This window comes from Rattus norvegicus, chromosome X (assembly GCF_021556685.1).
Source record: "Rattus norvegicus strain SHRSP/BbbUtx chromosome X, alternate assembly SHRSP_T2T, whole genome shotgun sequence".
NCBI lineage: Eukaryota > Metazoa > Chordata > Mammalia > Rodentia > Muridae > Rattus > Rattus norvegicus.
The window spans coordinates 49,012,627-49,027,739 of NC_141554.1; positions in this window are offsets into that span (position 1 = coordinate 49,012,627).

Genomic DNA, 15,113 nt, shown 5'->3' on the forward strand with positions numbered 1-15,113 from the left:
CACTATGTTCATAGCAGCCTTATTTATAATAGGCAGAAGCTGGAAAGAACCCAGATGCCCTTCAACAGAGGAATGGATACAGAAAATGTGGTATATCTATACAATGGAATACTGCTCAGCTATCAAAAACAATGACTTTATGAAATTCATAGGCAAATGGAGGGAACTAGAAAATATCATCCTGAGTGAGGTAACCCAATCACAGAAAAACACACATGATATGCACTCATTGATAAATTGCTATTATCCCAAATCCTTGAATTACAATAGATGCACAGAACACATGAAACTCAAGAAGGATGACCAAAATGCAAACGTTTCACTCCTTCTTTAAAAGGGGAACAAGAATACCCTTGACAGGGAATAGGGAGGCAAAGTTTAGAACAGAGGCAGAAGGAACACCCATTCAGAGCCTGCCCCACATGTGGCCCATACATATACAGCCACCAAACTAGATAAGATGGATGAAGCAAAGAAGTGCAGGCTGACAGGAGCCAGATGTAGATCTCTCCTGAGAGATACAGCCAGAATACAGCAAATACATCGGCGAATGCCAGCAGCAAACCACTGAACTAAAAACGGGACCCCCGTTGAAGGAATCTTAGAAAGGAATGAAAGAGCTTGAAGGGGTTCTAGACCCCATATGAACAACAATGCCAACCAACCAGAGCTTCCAGGACTAAGCCACTATCCAAAGACTATACATGGACTGACCCTGGACTCCAACCTCATAGGCAGCAATGAATAGCCTAGTAAGAGCACCAGTGGAAGGGGAAGCCCTTGGTCCTGCCAAGACTGAACCCCCAGTGAACGTGATTGTTGGGGGAAGGGTGGTAATGGGGGGAGGATGGGGAGGGGAATGCCCATACAGAAGGGCAGGGGGGGGGAAGGGGTTAGGGGGATGTTGGCCTGGAAACCGGGAAGGGGAATAACAATTGAAATGTAAATAAATACTCAAGTTAATAAAGATGGAAAAAAAACCCAAATCCAAGGTTTTTTATATATAACCCATTCCTGGTACTGGGAGCTTCATTTAGTTCGTATTCATTTAGAGATATAATATATACTTAAGGCTTTGTCTTCCCCGTTATTTGGTTATTCTGTTCAGATTCCTTTCTTATATGCATATTTTTGGGAAGTTTCTACTGTTTTCATACAACCCTGCAAATAGCCCTTGATGTTAGCTGTTTTTCCCTGTATTCACTCCTTCACTCCTGACTCCCTTTCCTCCCTGTTTAATCCTTCCTCTCAAGTCTCCCCTCTTCATCTATCTATAACTATGTAGTCCATTTCCCTTTTCTAGGGAGAGCTACCTGCCCCAAGCTCCAAGTCCCTTATTCTATATTTAACATGGTCTATGGATTGTACCTTGGTTATCATTGACTTAACCGCTAATATCCACATATACTTATATGAAGAACATATGCCATATATAGCTTTCTGGATCTAGGATATCTCAATTGGTATGATCTTTTCCTAGTTCAATCCATTTACCTGTGAATTTCATGATTTCATTTTTTTAACAACTGAGTAATTTTCCATTGTTTAAATGATCCATTTTAAAATATCCATTCTTCTGTTGATAGAAATCTGTTGTCTCCAATTTCTGTCTACTGTGAAAAGAGCACTGTCTTAGTCACCATTCTATTTCTGTGAAGAGATAACATAACAAAGAAGCCAAGAATAAAATAGGTCCTTGGAAGATATGTCCTTACTGACCTACTTTTTCCAAATTAGTCTTACTTCCTGATACGCAATTAAGTGATGACTCCATCAATGGATGACCCCACTGGGGTCCCAATCCTCATGGTCGTAATATTAGCCCCATCTTTTGAGACAGGAGCTAGCTCTTTTTATGTATTAAGGGGAAGGATGCATGGTGAAACTGCAAATTGCTCACATATGTTTTGATGAAAAAAGATGTTGCAGTTCAAAGAAAGATTTGTGCTAACACAGAAAGATAGGGAGTACTGGGTAAGATGAAAAAGAAGGGCACTCAAGTTGCGGAAGCCCTGAGGTCCAGATTTGCCCAGATATAAAGGGACCTGGTCAAACAGCTCCCTGCAACCAAATTTCGTGGGAGGGAGAGCTAGACCTTCAGAGGGGCAGACATGCCTGAAAAACCAATGAAGACTACTCTCTGTACACATTTCTGACTCTAGAGGAAAGCACCATCTGGGCCCCCTGTGCACAGGGACTAGGGAGGAGAGGCAGGCCCTTCTGGTAGCTGCCCTCATGGAGAGCTGAAAGCCTGAGGAGCAACATCAGGCCGGAGACCAGAGGTAAGACCAGCTTTTCTGATCCAAGTGACCTGCGGTGGACACAGGACCCACGCCAACATAAACAGCTGAAAGTCAGTAGAGAGGAGCGAGTACAGGTCTGAGAGCGGAACACTCTGTTCCCATAACTGGCTGAAAGAAAACAGGAAAACAGATCTACAGCACTCCTGACACACAGGCCTATAGGACGGTCAAGCCACTGAAAGAACTAGCACACCAAGGTAACACCAGAGACAACCTGATGGCAGGCAAGAAGCAAGCGCAGGAACCCAAGCAACAGAAACAAAGACTACATGGCATCATCAGAGCCCAATTCTCCCACCAAAGCAAACACTGAATATCCAAACACACCTGAAAAGAAAGATCTAGATTTAAAATCACATTTGATCATGATGATGGAGGACATTAAAGAAAGACATAAAGAACACCTTTAGAGAAATGCAGGAAAACAAAAGTAAACAAGTAGAAGCCCTTAGAGAGGAAACACAAAAATCCCTGGAAGAATTACAGGAAAACACAATCAAACAGGTAAAGGAATTGAAAATGGAAATAGAGACAATAAAGAAAGCACAAAGGGAGACAACCCTGGATATAGAAAACCAAAGGAAGAGACAAGGAGTTGTAGATACAAGCATCACCAACAGAATACAAGAGATAGAAGAGAGAATCTCAGGAGCAGAAGATTCCATAGAAATCAAAGACACAACTGTCAAAGATAATGTAAAACAGAAAAAGCTACTGGCCCAAAACATACAGGAAATCCAGGAAACAATGAGAAGATCAAACTTAAGAATAATAGGTATACAAGAGAGTGAATACTCCCAACTCAAAGGACTGGTAAATATCTTCAACAAAATCATAAAAGAAAACTTCCCTAACCTAAAGGAAGAGATGCCTATAAACATAAAATAAGCCTACAGAACTCAAATTGATTGGACCAGTAAAGAAAATCCTCCTGTCACAAAATAGTCAAAACACCAAATGCACAGAACAAAAAAAAAAAAAAAGAATATTAAAAACAGGAAGGGAAAAAGGTAACATACAAAGGCAGACCTATCAGAATTACACCAGACTTCTCATCACAGACTATGAAAGCAAGAAGATCCTGGACAGATGTCATACAGACCCTAAGAGAACACAAATGCCAGCCCAGGTTACTGTATCCAGCAAAGCTCTCAATTAACATAGATGGAGAAACCAAGATATTCCATATCAAAACAAAATTTACACAGTATCTTTCTACAAATCCAGCCCTACAAAGGATAATAAACGGTAAAGCCCAACACAAGAAGGTAAGCTACCCCCTAGACAAATCAAGAAACTAATCGTTTTGCAACAAAACAAAGAGAAGACAAGCACACAAACATGATCTCAACTCCAAACACGAAGATAACAGGAAAGAATAATCACTATTCCTTAATATCTCTCAACATCAGTGGACTCAATTCACCAATAAAAAGACACAGATTAACAAACTGGATATGTAATGAGGACCCAGCATTTTGCTGCCAACAGGGAACACACCTCAGAGACAAAGACAGACACTACCTCAGAGTAAAAGGCTAGAAAAAAAATTTCCAAGCAAATGGTTTGAAGAAGCAAGCTGGAGTAGCCATTCTAAAATCAAATAAAATCGATTTTCAACCAAAGAGCATCAAAAAAGATAAGGAAGGATACTCCATATTCAACAATGGTGAAATCCACTAGGATGAACTCTCAATTCTAAATATCTATGATCAAAATACAAGGGCAGCTACATACAGAAAAAAAAAACCTTACTAAACCTTAAACGACACATTGCACCTCACACAATGATAGTAGGAGATTACAACACCCAACTCGCTTCAATGGACAGATCATAGAAACAGAAATTAAACAGACATAGACAGACTAAGAGAAGTCATGAACGAAATGGACTTAACAGATATTTATAGAACATTCTATCCTAAAAAAAAAAAAGGATATACCTTCTTCTCACCACCTCATGGTACTTTCTCCAAAATTGACCATATAATTGGTCACAAAACAGGCCTTAACAGATACAGAAAGAAAGAAATAATCCCATGCGTCCTATCAGACCACCACCGGCTAAAGCTGGTCTTCAATAACAATAAAAAAAACCACCCACATATACATGGAGGATGAACAATGCTATACTCAGTGATAACCTGGTCAAAGAAGAAATAAAGAAAGAAATTAAAGACTTCTTAGAATTTAATGAAAATGAAGGTACAACATACCCAATCTTACGGGACCCAAGGAAAACAGTGCTAAGAGGAAAACTCATAGCTCTGAGTCCCTACAGAAAGAAACAGGACAGAGCATATGTCAGCAGCTTGACAGCACACCTAAAAGCTCTAGAACAAAAAGAAGCAAATACACGCAGGAGGAGTAGAAAGCAGGAAATAATCAAACTCAGAGCTGAAATCAGCCAAGTAGAAACAAAAAAGACCATACAAAGAATGAACAGGACCAAAAGTTGGTTCTTTGAGAAAATGACCAAGATAGAAAAACCCTTAGACAGACTAACGAGAGGACACAGAGAGTGTGTCCAAATTAACAAAATCAGAAATGAAAAGGCAGACATAACTGCAGAATCAGAGGAAATTCAAAAAATCATCAGATCCTACTACAAAAGCCTATATTCAATAAAACTTGAAAATCTGCAGGAAATGGGCAATTCTTAGACAGATACAAGCTACCAAAGTTAAATCAGGAAGAGATAAACCATTTAAGCAACCCCATAACTCCTAAAGAAATAGAAGCCGTCATTATAAGTCTCCCAACCAAAAAGAACTCAGTTCCAGGTGGGTTCAGTGTAGAATTCAATCAGACTTTCATAGAAGACATCATACCAATACTATCCAAACTATTCCACAAAATTTAAACAGATGGAGCCCTACCAAATTCCTTCTATGAAGCCACAATTACTCTTATACCTAAACAACACAAAGACCGAACAAAGAAGCGAATTTCAGACCAATTTCTCTTATGAATATCTATGCAAAAATACTCAATAAAATTCTTGTAAACGGAATCCAAGAACAGATCAAAACAATCAGCCATCATGATCAAGTAGGCTCCTTCCCAGGTATGCAGGGATGGCTTAATATACGTAAAACCATCAACATAATCCACTATATAAACAAACTGGAAGATAAAATCTACATGATCACTTTATTAGATACTGAGAAAGCATTTGACAAAATTCAACACCCCTTCATTATAAAAGTCCTGGAAAGAACAGGAATTCAAGGCCCATATCTCAACATAGTAAAAGCCATATACAGCAAACCAGTAGCTAACCGAAATGAAAATGGAGAGAAACTTGAAGCAATCCCACTAAAATCAGGTACTAGACTAAGTTACCCACTCTCTCCCTACTTATTCAATATAGTTCGCAAAATCCTAGCCAGTACAATCAAAAAACAAAAAGAGATCAAAAGAATACAGATTGGAAAGGAAGAATTCAAAATATCACTATTTGCAGATGACATGATCGTATATTTAAGTGATCCCAAAAGTTCCACCAGAGAACTAATAAACCTGATAAACACCTTCAGCAATGTGGCTTGGTATAAAATTATCTCAAATAAACGAGTAGCCTTCCTCTAAACAAAAGAGAAACAAGCCGAGAAAGAAATTAGGGAAATGACACCATTCATAATAGTCCCAAATAATATAAAATATATTGGTGTGAATTTATCGAAGCAAGTGAAAGATCTGTATGATAAGAACTTCAAGCCTCTGAAGAAAAAAATTGAAGATCTCAGAAGATGGAAAGATTTCCCATGCTCATGGATTGGCATAATTAATATAGTAAAAATCATCAGTTTACCAAAAGCGATCTACAGATTCAATGCAATCCCCATTAAAATTCCAATCCAATTCTTCATAGAGTTCGAATGAACAATTTGGAAATTCATCGGAAATAACAAAAAACACAGCATAGCTAACATTATCCTCAACAATAAAAGGACTTCTGAGAGAATCACTATCCCTGAACTCAAGCAGTATTACAGAGCAACAGTGATAAAAAAAAACAAACAACAAAACTGCATGGTATTGGTACAGAGACAGGCAGATAGATCAGTGGAATAGAATTGAAGACCCACAAATTGACCCACACACCTATGGTCACTTGATTTTTGACAAAGGAGCCAAAGCCATCCAATGGAAAAAAAATAGCATTTTCAGCAAATGGTGCTGGTTCAACTGGAGGTCAGCATATAGAAGACTGCAGATTTATCCATGCTTATCACCCTGTACAAAGCTAAAGTACAAGTGAATCAAGGACCTCCACATCAAACCAGATACACTCAAACTAATAGAAGAAAAAGTGGGGAAGAATCTCGAACACATGGGCACTGGAGAAAATTTCCAGAAGAAAACACCAATGGCGTATGCTCTATGATAAAGAATCGACAAATGGGATCTTATAAAACCACAAAGCTTCTAAAAGGCAAAAGACTCTGTTTTTAGGACAAAAGGGCAACCAACAGATTGGGAAAAGATCTTTACCAATCCTACAAGAAATAGAGGGCTTATATCCAAAATATACAAAGAATTTACGAAGTTAGATGGCAGGGAGAAACATAACCCTATTAAAAAATAGGGTTCAGAGCTAAACAAAGAGTTCACAGCTGAGGAATGCCGAATGGCTGAGAAGCACCTAAAGAAATGTTCAATATCTTTACTCATAAGGGAAATGCAAATCAAAACCACCCTGAGATTCCACCTCACATCAATCAGAATGGCTAAGATCAAAAACTCCAGCGACAGCAGATGCTGGCAAGGATGTAGAGAAAGAGGAACACTCCTCCATTGTTGGTGGGATTGCAGACTGGTACAACCATTCTTGAAATCAGTCTGGAGGTTCCTCAGAAAATTGGACATTGAACTACCTGAGGATCCAGCTATACCTCTCTTGGGCATATCCCCAAAAGATGCCCCAACATATAACAAGACACATGCTCCACTATGTTCATAGCAGCCTTATTTATAATAGCCAGAACCTGAAAAGAACCCAGATGCCCTTCAACAGAGGAATGGATACAGAAAATATGGTACATCTACACAGTGTAATACTACTATGAATTTATGAAATTCATAGGTAAATGGATGGAACTGGAAAATGTCATCCTGAGTGAGGTGACCCAATCAAAGAAAAATATACATGATACGCACTCATTGATAAGTAGATATTAGCCCAAATGCTCAAATTACCTTAAATGCACAGAACACATGAAACTCAAGAAGGATGACCAAAATGCGAATGCTTCATTCCTTCTGTAAAAAGGGAACAAGAATACCCTTGGGAGGGAATAGGGAGGCAAAGTTTAGAACAGAGGCTGAAGGAATGCCCATTCAAAGGCTGCCCCACATGTGGCCCATACATATACAGCCACCAAACTAGATAAGATGGATGAAGCAAAGAAGTGCAGGGTGACAGGAACCGGATGTAGATCTCTCCTGAGAGACACAGCCAGAAAACAGCAAATACATAGGCGAAAGCCACCAGCAAACCGCTGAACTGAGAACGGGACCCCCATTGAAGGATCCAGAGAAAGGACTGAAAGAGCTTGAGGGGGCTGGAGACCCTATAAGAACAACAATGCCAAGCAACCAGAGCTTCCAGGGACTAAGCTACTACCCAAAGACTATACATGGACTGACCCTGGACTCCAACTTCATAGGTAGCAATAAATAGCCTAGTAAGAGCACCAGTGGAAGGGGAAGCCCTGGGTCCTGCCAAGGCTGGACCCCCAGTGAACAGGATTCTTCGGGGGGAGGGTGGTAATGGGGGGAGGATTGGGAGTGGAACACCCATATAGAAGAGGAGGATGGGGTTAGGGGGATGTTGGCATGGAAACTGGGAAAGGTAATAACATTTCAAATGTAAATAAGTAATACCCGATTTAATAAGATGGAAAAAAAGAAAAAGGAAAAAAATAACCTATAGTCAGGTATGAGATAAACAAGCTGGTCATGTAAGAAGAAGAGCATAGCTTTGGGACAGTGAGAGCAAGCTAGGTGCCCCCTAAATCCCTGAGAGACATTTGGAAAGCACTGTTGTCTTTTAACATATTCTTGCTTCTAATGCAGCTAAATATAACTGACTAAACTGCAAAGATGGCTTCTAAGAAGAAGCTTCCAGCTAAAAAATCATACCAATCCACTATATAGACAACAAAGCAAATATTAGGAACCAAGAACAGAAGCTACATTTTTGGTAGCTGTGACAGAGTTAATACTCTGCCATAGAGAAACTACAAGCTATCATGTAAATGTAGAAACAAATAGAGGCAGATATAATTAATAGCATTTGAGATGCCTGAAAATTTGAAGGGTGATAATGCTGCCAAACAACTGACAGTTACCAGAGAATCAAAGTCAGAGTAAGAGATGGATAAGGGGCCAGGGGCTTCAATCACCACTATCTGGGTTTAGTAATACATAAACAAGACATGATCATCTCTCTGGTTGCATATGGGTACAGACATAGAGTGTTTAGTCCCTAATATTCCTGAGAGGTAATCAGACTCACCAGAGAATCCATTAGCCATTGTTCAGTTTCCTTTAGACAATGGAAATTAAGAGGCTGTTTTCCTTCTTAGAAACTCCTCCCAGCTATAAGTTTTCTCCCACTTCACCTCAATTTCTCACCTTTGTAATAATTTTTAATAATGTCTGCTTCCATTTCGCATGTGTACTCGAGTCCACATCACAAATTTTCTTTGACCTGAAATCATAGTCCTGGTAGCTACTGACCTAAGTCAACCTCTGATGATTGTGAATCATCAGAGCATTTTAGCTGCTTTGATCACACAAAATTGGGACATAAAAGATCCGGTCAGTCTCAAAAAGCCTGTATCACTCTGAAGACTGCTACATCAGAGATCAAACCTTCAACATAGATTTAACCTTCTGCTAAATAGCTCAGATCTAAAGCAACAGGATAGCCTCCACTGGAAACAAAAAGATTGCCCAAAATGTCACTAGTAGGGTACCTGAGAAGTTCAGCACTAAAGAAAATTAACCTAGGGGCTGGATCTGTAGCTCAGTTCATAAGGTCTAGCATTCATGAAATACTGGGTTCAATCCACAGCATCATAAAACAAGGTGAGATGGAGCAAACCGACAATCACAGCATTTGAAAGGTGGAAGCAACGGTATCAAGACTTCACTATTAGCCTTAACTACACATAAATTTCAAGGCCAGTCTAGACAACATAAAATCCTACCAATCAATCAATCAGTCAATCAATTCATCAATGTAAGAACAATAGTTACTGCATGTGGTGTCTATACCTGTGCTACCTTATATAGTAGGCACTAACCACAGGTGGATACTGAGTCATTCAAATGTGACAGCTCTGAGTTGAGATAGGATTTTTTAGCACATTTATTTTCTAAACTTTACAATTAAAACGGTAGAATATTTTAATGACCATCAATGTTGAAATAATATGTTGGATACAATGGGTTAAACAAAATACAGTGGTAAACACCCCCTCCCCAGGGGAAGGAATTGATCTTAAGATCTTTTTTTTTTATTAACTTGAGTATTTCTTATATACATTTCGAGTTTATTCCCTTTCCCAGTTTCTGGGCAAACATCCCCCTAATCCCTCCACCTCCCCTTCCTTATGGGTGTTCCCTTCCCCACCCTACCCCCATTGCCGCCCTCCCCCCAACAATCACGTTCACTGGGGGTTCAGTCTTAGCAGGACCCAGGGCTTCCCCTTCCACTGGTGCTCTTACTAGGATATTCATTGCTACCTATGGGGTCAGAGTCCAGGGTCAGTCCATGTATAGTCTTTAGGTAGTGGCTTAGTCCCTGGAAGCTCTGGTTGCTTGGCATTGTTGTACATATGGGGTCTCGAGCCCCTTCAAGCTCTTCCAGTTCTTTCTCTGATTCCTTCAACGGGGGTCCCGTTCTCAGTTCAGTGGTTTGCTGCTGGCATTCGCCTCTGTATTTGCTGTATTCTGGCTGTGTCTCTCAGGAGCAATCTACATCCGGCTCCTGTCAGTCTGCACTTCTTTGCTTCATCCATCTTGTGTAATTGGGTGGCTGTATATGTATGGGCCACATGTGGGGCAGGCTCTGAATGGGTGTTCCTTCTGTGTCTGTTTTAATCTTTGCCTCTCTATTCCCTGCCAAGGGTATTCTTGTTCCCCTTTTAAAGAAGGAGTGAAGCATTCACATTTTGATCATCTGTCTTGAGTTGCATTTGTTCTAGGCATCTAGGGTATTCAAGAATTTGGGCTAATAGCCATTTATCAATGAGTGCATATACCATGTGTGTTTTTCTGTGATTGGGTTACCTCACTCAGGATGATATTTTCCAGTTCCAACCATTTGCCTACGAATTTCATAAAGTCATTGTTTTTGATAGCTGAGTAATATCCCATTGTGTAGATGGACCACATTTTCTGTATCCATTCCTCTGTTGAAGGGCATCTGGGTTCTTTCCAGCTTCTGCCTATTAAAATAAGGCTGCGATGAACATAGTGGAGCATGTGTCTTTGTTATACCTTGGGGCATCTTTTGCGTATATGCCCAAGAGAGGTATAGCTGGGTCCTCAGGCAGTTCAATGTCCAATTTTCTGAGGAACCTCCAGACTGATTTCCAGAATGGTTGTACCAGTCTGCAATCCCACCAACAATGGAGGAGTGATCCTCTTTCTCCGAATCCTCGCCAGCATTTGCTGTCAACTGAGTTTTTGATCTTAGCCATTCTCACTGGTGTGAGGAGAAATCTCAGGGTTGTTTTGATTTGCATTTCCCTTATGACTAAAGATGTTGAACATTTCTTTAGGTGTTTCTCAGCCATTCAGCATTCCTCAGCTGTGAATTGTTTGTTTAGCTCTGAACCCCATTTTTTAATAGGGTTATTTGTCTCCCTGCGGTCTATCTTCTTGAGTTCTTTGTATATTTTGGATATAAGGCCTCTATCTGTTGTAGGATTGGTAAAGATCTTTTCCCAATCTGTTGGTTGCTGATTTGTCCTAACCACAGCGTCCTTTGCCTTACAGAAGCTTTGCAGTTTTATGAGATCCCATTTGTCGATTCTTGATCTTAGAGCATAAGCCATTGGTGTTTTGTTCAGGAAATTTTTTCCAGTGCCCATGTGTTCCAGATGCTTCCCTAGTTTTTCTTCTATTAGTTTGAGTGTATCTGGTTTGACGTGAAGGTCCTTGATCCACTTGGACTTAAGCTTTGTACAGGGTGATAAGCGTGGATCGATCTGCATTCTTCTACATGTTGCCCTCCAGTTGAACCAGCACCATTTGCTGAAAATGCTATCTTTTTTTCCATTTGATGGTTTTTGGCTCCTTTGCCAAAAATCAAGTGACCATTGGTGTGTGGGTTCATTTCTGGGTCTTCAATTCTGTTCCACTGGTCTATATGTCTGTCTCTGTACCAATACCATGCAGTTTTTATCACTATTGCTCTGTAATACTGCTTGAATTCAGAGATAGTGATTACCCCTGAAGTCCTTTTATTGTGGAGGATAGTTTTAGCTATCCTGGGTTTTTTCTTATTCCAGATGAATTTGCAAATTGTTCTGTCTAAGTCTTTGAAGAATTGGATTGGTATTTTGATGGGATTGCATTGAATCTGTAGATCACTTTTGGTAAAATGGCCATTTTTACTATATTAATCCTGCCACTCCATGAGCATGGGAGATCTTTCCATCTTCTGAGGTCTTCTTCAATTTCTTTCTTCAGAGTCTTGAAGTTCTTATTGTACAGATCTTTTACTTGCTTGGTTAAAGTCACACCGAGGTACTTTATATTGTTTGGGACTATTATGAAGGGTGTCGTTTCCCTAATTTCTTTCTCGGCTTGATTCTCTTTTGTGTAGAGGAAGGCTACTGATTTATTTGAGTTAATTTTATACCCAGCCACTTTGCTGAAGTTGTTTAAAAGCTTTAGTAGTTCTCTGGTGGAACTTTTGGGATCACTTAAATATACTATCATATCATCTGCAAATAGTGATATTTTGACTTCTTCTTTTCCGATCTGTATCCCCTTGACCTCCTTTTGTTGTCTGATTGCTCTGGCTAGAACTTCAAGAACTATATTGAATAAGTAGGGAGAGAGTGGACAGCCTTGTCTAGTCCCTGATTTTAGTGGGATTGCTTCAAGTTTCTCTCCATTTAGTTTAATGTTAGGAACTGGTTTGCTGTACATGGCTTTTACTATGTTTATGTATGGGCCTTGAATTCCAATTCTTTCCAGGACTTTTATCATGAAGGGGTATTGAATTTTGTCAAATGCTTTCTCAGCATCTAATGAAATGTCATGTGGTTTTGTTCTTTCAGTTTTTTTATATAATGGATCACGGTGATGGTTTTCCGTATATTAAACCATCCCTGCATGCCTGGGGTGAAGCCTACTTGATCATGGTGGATGATCGTTTTGATGTGCTCTTGGATTCGGTTTGCCAGAATTTGATTGAGTATTTTTGCGTCGATATTCATAAGGGAAATTGGTCTGAAGTTCTCTTTCTTTGTTGGGTCTTTGTGTGGTTTAGGTATAAGAATAATTGTGGCTTCATAGAAGGAATTCGGTAGTGCTCCATCTGTTTCAATTTTGTGGAGTAGTTTGGATAGTATTGGTATGAGGTCTTCTATGAAGGTCTGATAGAATTCTGCACTAAACCCGTCTGGACCTGGGCTCTTTTTGGTTGGGAGACCTTTAATGACTGCTTCTATTCCCTTAGGAGTTATGGGGTTGTTTGACTGGTTTATCTGTTCCTGATTTAACTTCGGTACCTGGTATCTGTCTAGGAAATTGTCCATTTCCTGCAGATTTTCAAGTTTTGTTCAATATAGGCTTTTATAGTAAGGTCTGATGATTTTTTGAATTTCCTCTGAATCTGTAGTTATGTCTGCCTTTTCATTTCTGATTTTGTTAATTTGGACACACTCTCTGTGTCCTCTGGTTAGTTTGGCTAAGGGTTTATCTATCTTGTTGATTTTCTCAAAGAACCAACTTTTGGTTCTGTTGATTCTTTCTATGGTCCTTTTTGTTTCTACTTGGTTGATTTCAGCTCTGAGTTTGATTATTTCCTGCCTTCTACTCCTCCTGAGTGTCTTTGCTTCTTTTGTTCTAGCGCTTGTAGGTGTGCTGTCAAGCTGCTGCTGACATATGCTCTCTCCTCTTTCTTTCTGCAGGCACTCAGAGCTATGAGTTTTCCTCTTAGCACAGCTTTCATTGTGTCCCATAAGTTTGGGTATGTTGTACCTTCATTTTCATTAAATTCTAAAAAGTCTTTAATTTCTTTCTTTATTTCTTCCTTGACCAGATTATCATTGGGTAGAGCATTGTTCAATTTCCACGTATATGTGGGCATTCTTCCCTTATTGTTATTGAATACCAGCTTTATGCTGTGGTGGTCTGATAGCACGCATGGGATTATTTCTATTTTTCTGTACCTGTTGAGGCCCGTTTTTTGACCAATTATATGGTCAGTTTTGGAGAAAGTACTATGAGGATATGTGAAGAAGGTATATCCTTTTGCTTTAGGATAGAATGTTCTATAAATACCTGTTAAGTCCATTTGGTTCATGACTTCTCTTAGTCTGTCTACGTCTCTGTTTAATTTCCGTTTCCATGATCTGTCCATTGATGAGAGTGGGGTGTTGAAATCTCCTACTATTATTGTGTGAGGTGCAATGTGTGTTTTGAGCTTTAGTGAGGTTTCTTTTACATATGTAGGTGCCCTTGTATTTGGGGCATAGATATTTAGGATTGAGAGTTCATCTTGGTGGATTTTTCCTTTGATGAATATTAAGTGTCCTTTCTTATCTTTTTTGATGAATTTTAGTTGAAAATTGATTTTATTTGATATTAGAATGGCTACTCCAGCTTGCTTCGTCCGACCATTTGCTTGGAAAGTTGATTTCCAGCCTTTCACTCTGAGGTGGTGTCTGTCTTTGTCTCTGAGGTGTGTTTCCTGTAGGCAGCAGAATGCAGGGTCCACATTGCGTATCCAGTTTGTTAATCTATGTCTTTTTATTGGGGAGTTGAAGACATTGATGTTGAGAGATATTAAGGAATGGTGATTATTGCTTCCTGTTATATTCATATTTGGATATGAGGTTATGTTTGTTTGCTTTTCTTCTCTTTGTTTTGTTGCCAAGACGATTAGTTTCTTGCTTCTTCTAGGGTATAACTTGCCTCCTTATGTTGGGCTGTACCATTTATTATCCTTTGTAGTGCTGGATTTGTAGAAAGATATTGTGTAAATTTGGTTTTGTCATGGAATATCTTGGTTTCTCCATCTATGTTAATTGCGAGTTTTGCAGGATAGTGTAACCTGGGCTGCCATTTGTGTTCTCTTAGGGTCTGTATCACATCTATCCAGGATCTTCTGGCTTTCATAGTTTCTGGCGAAAAGTCTGGTGTGATTCTGATAGGTCTGACTTTATATGTTACTTGACCTTTTTCCCTTACTGCTTTCAATATTCTCTCTTTATTATGTGCATTTGGTGTTTTGACTATTATGTGTCTAGAGGTGTTTGTTTTCTGGTCCAATCTATTTGGAGTTCTGTAGGCTTCTTGTATGCCTATGGGTATCTCTTTTTTTAGGTTAGGGATGTTTTCTTCTATGATTTTGTTGAAGATATTTACTGGTCCTTTGAGCTGGGAGTCTTCACTCTCTTCTATACCTATTATCCTTAGGTTTGATCTTCTCATTGAGTCCTGGATTTCCTGTATGTTTTGGACCAGTAGCTTTTTCCGCTTTACATTATCTGTGACAGTTGAGTCAATGATTTCTATGGAATCTTCTGCTCCTGAGATTCTCTCTTCCATCTCTTG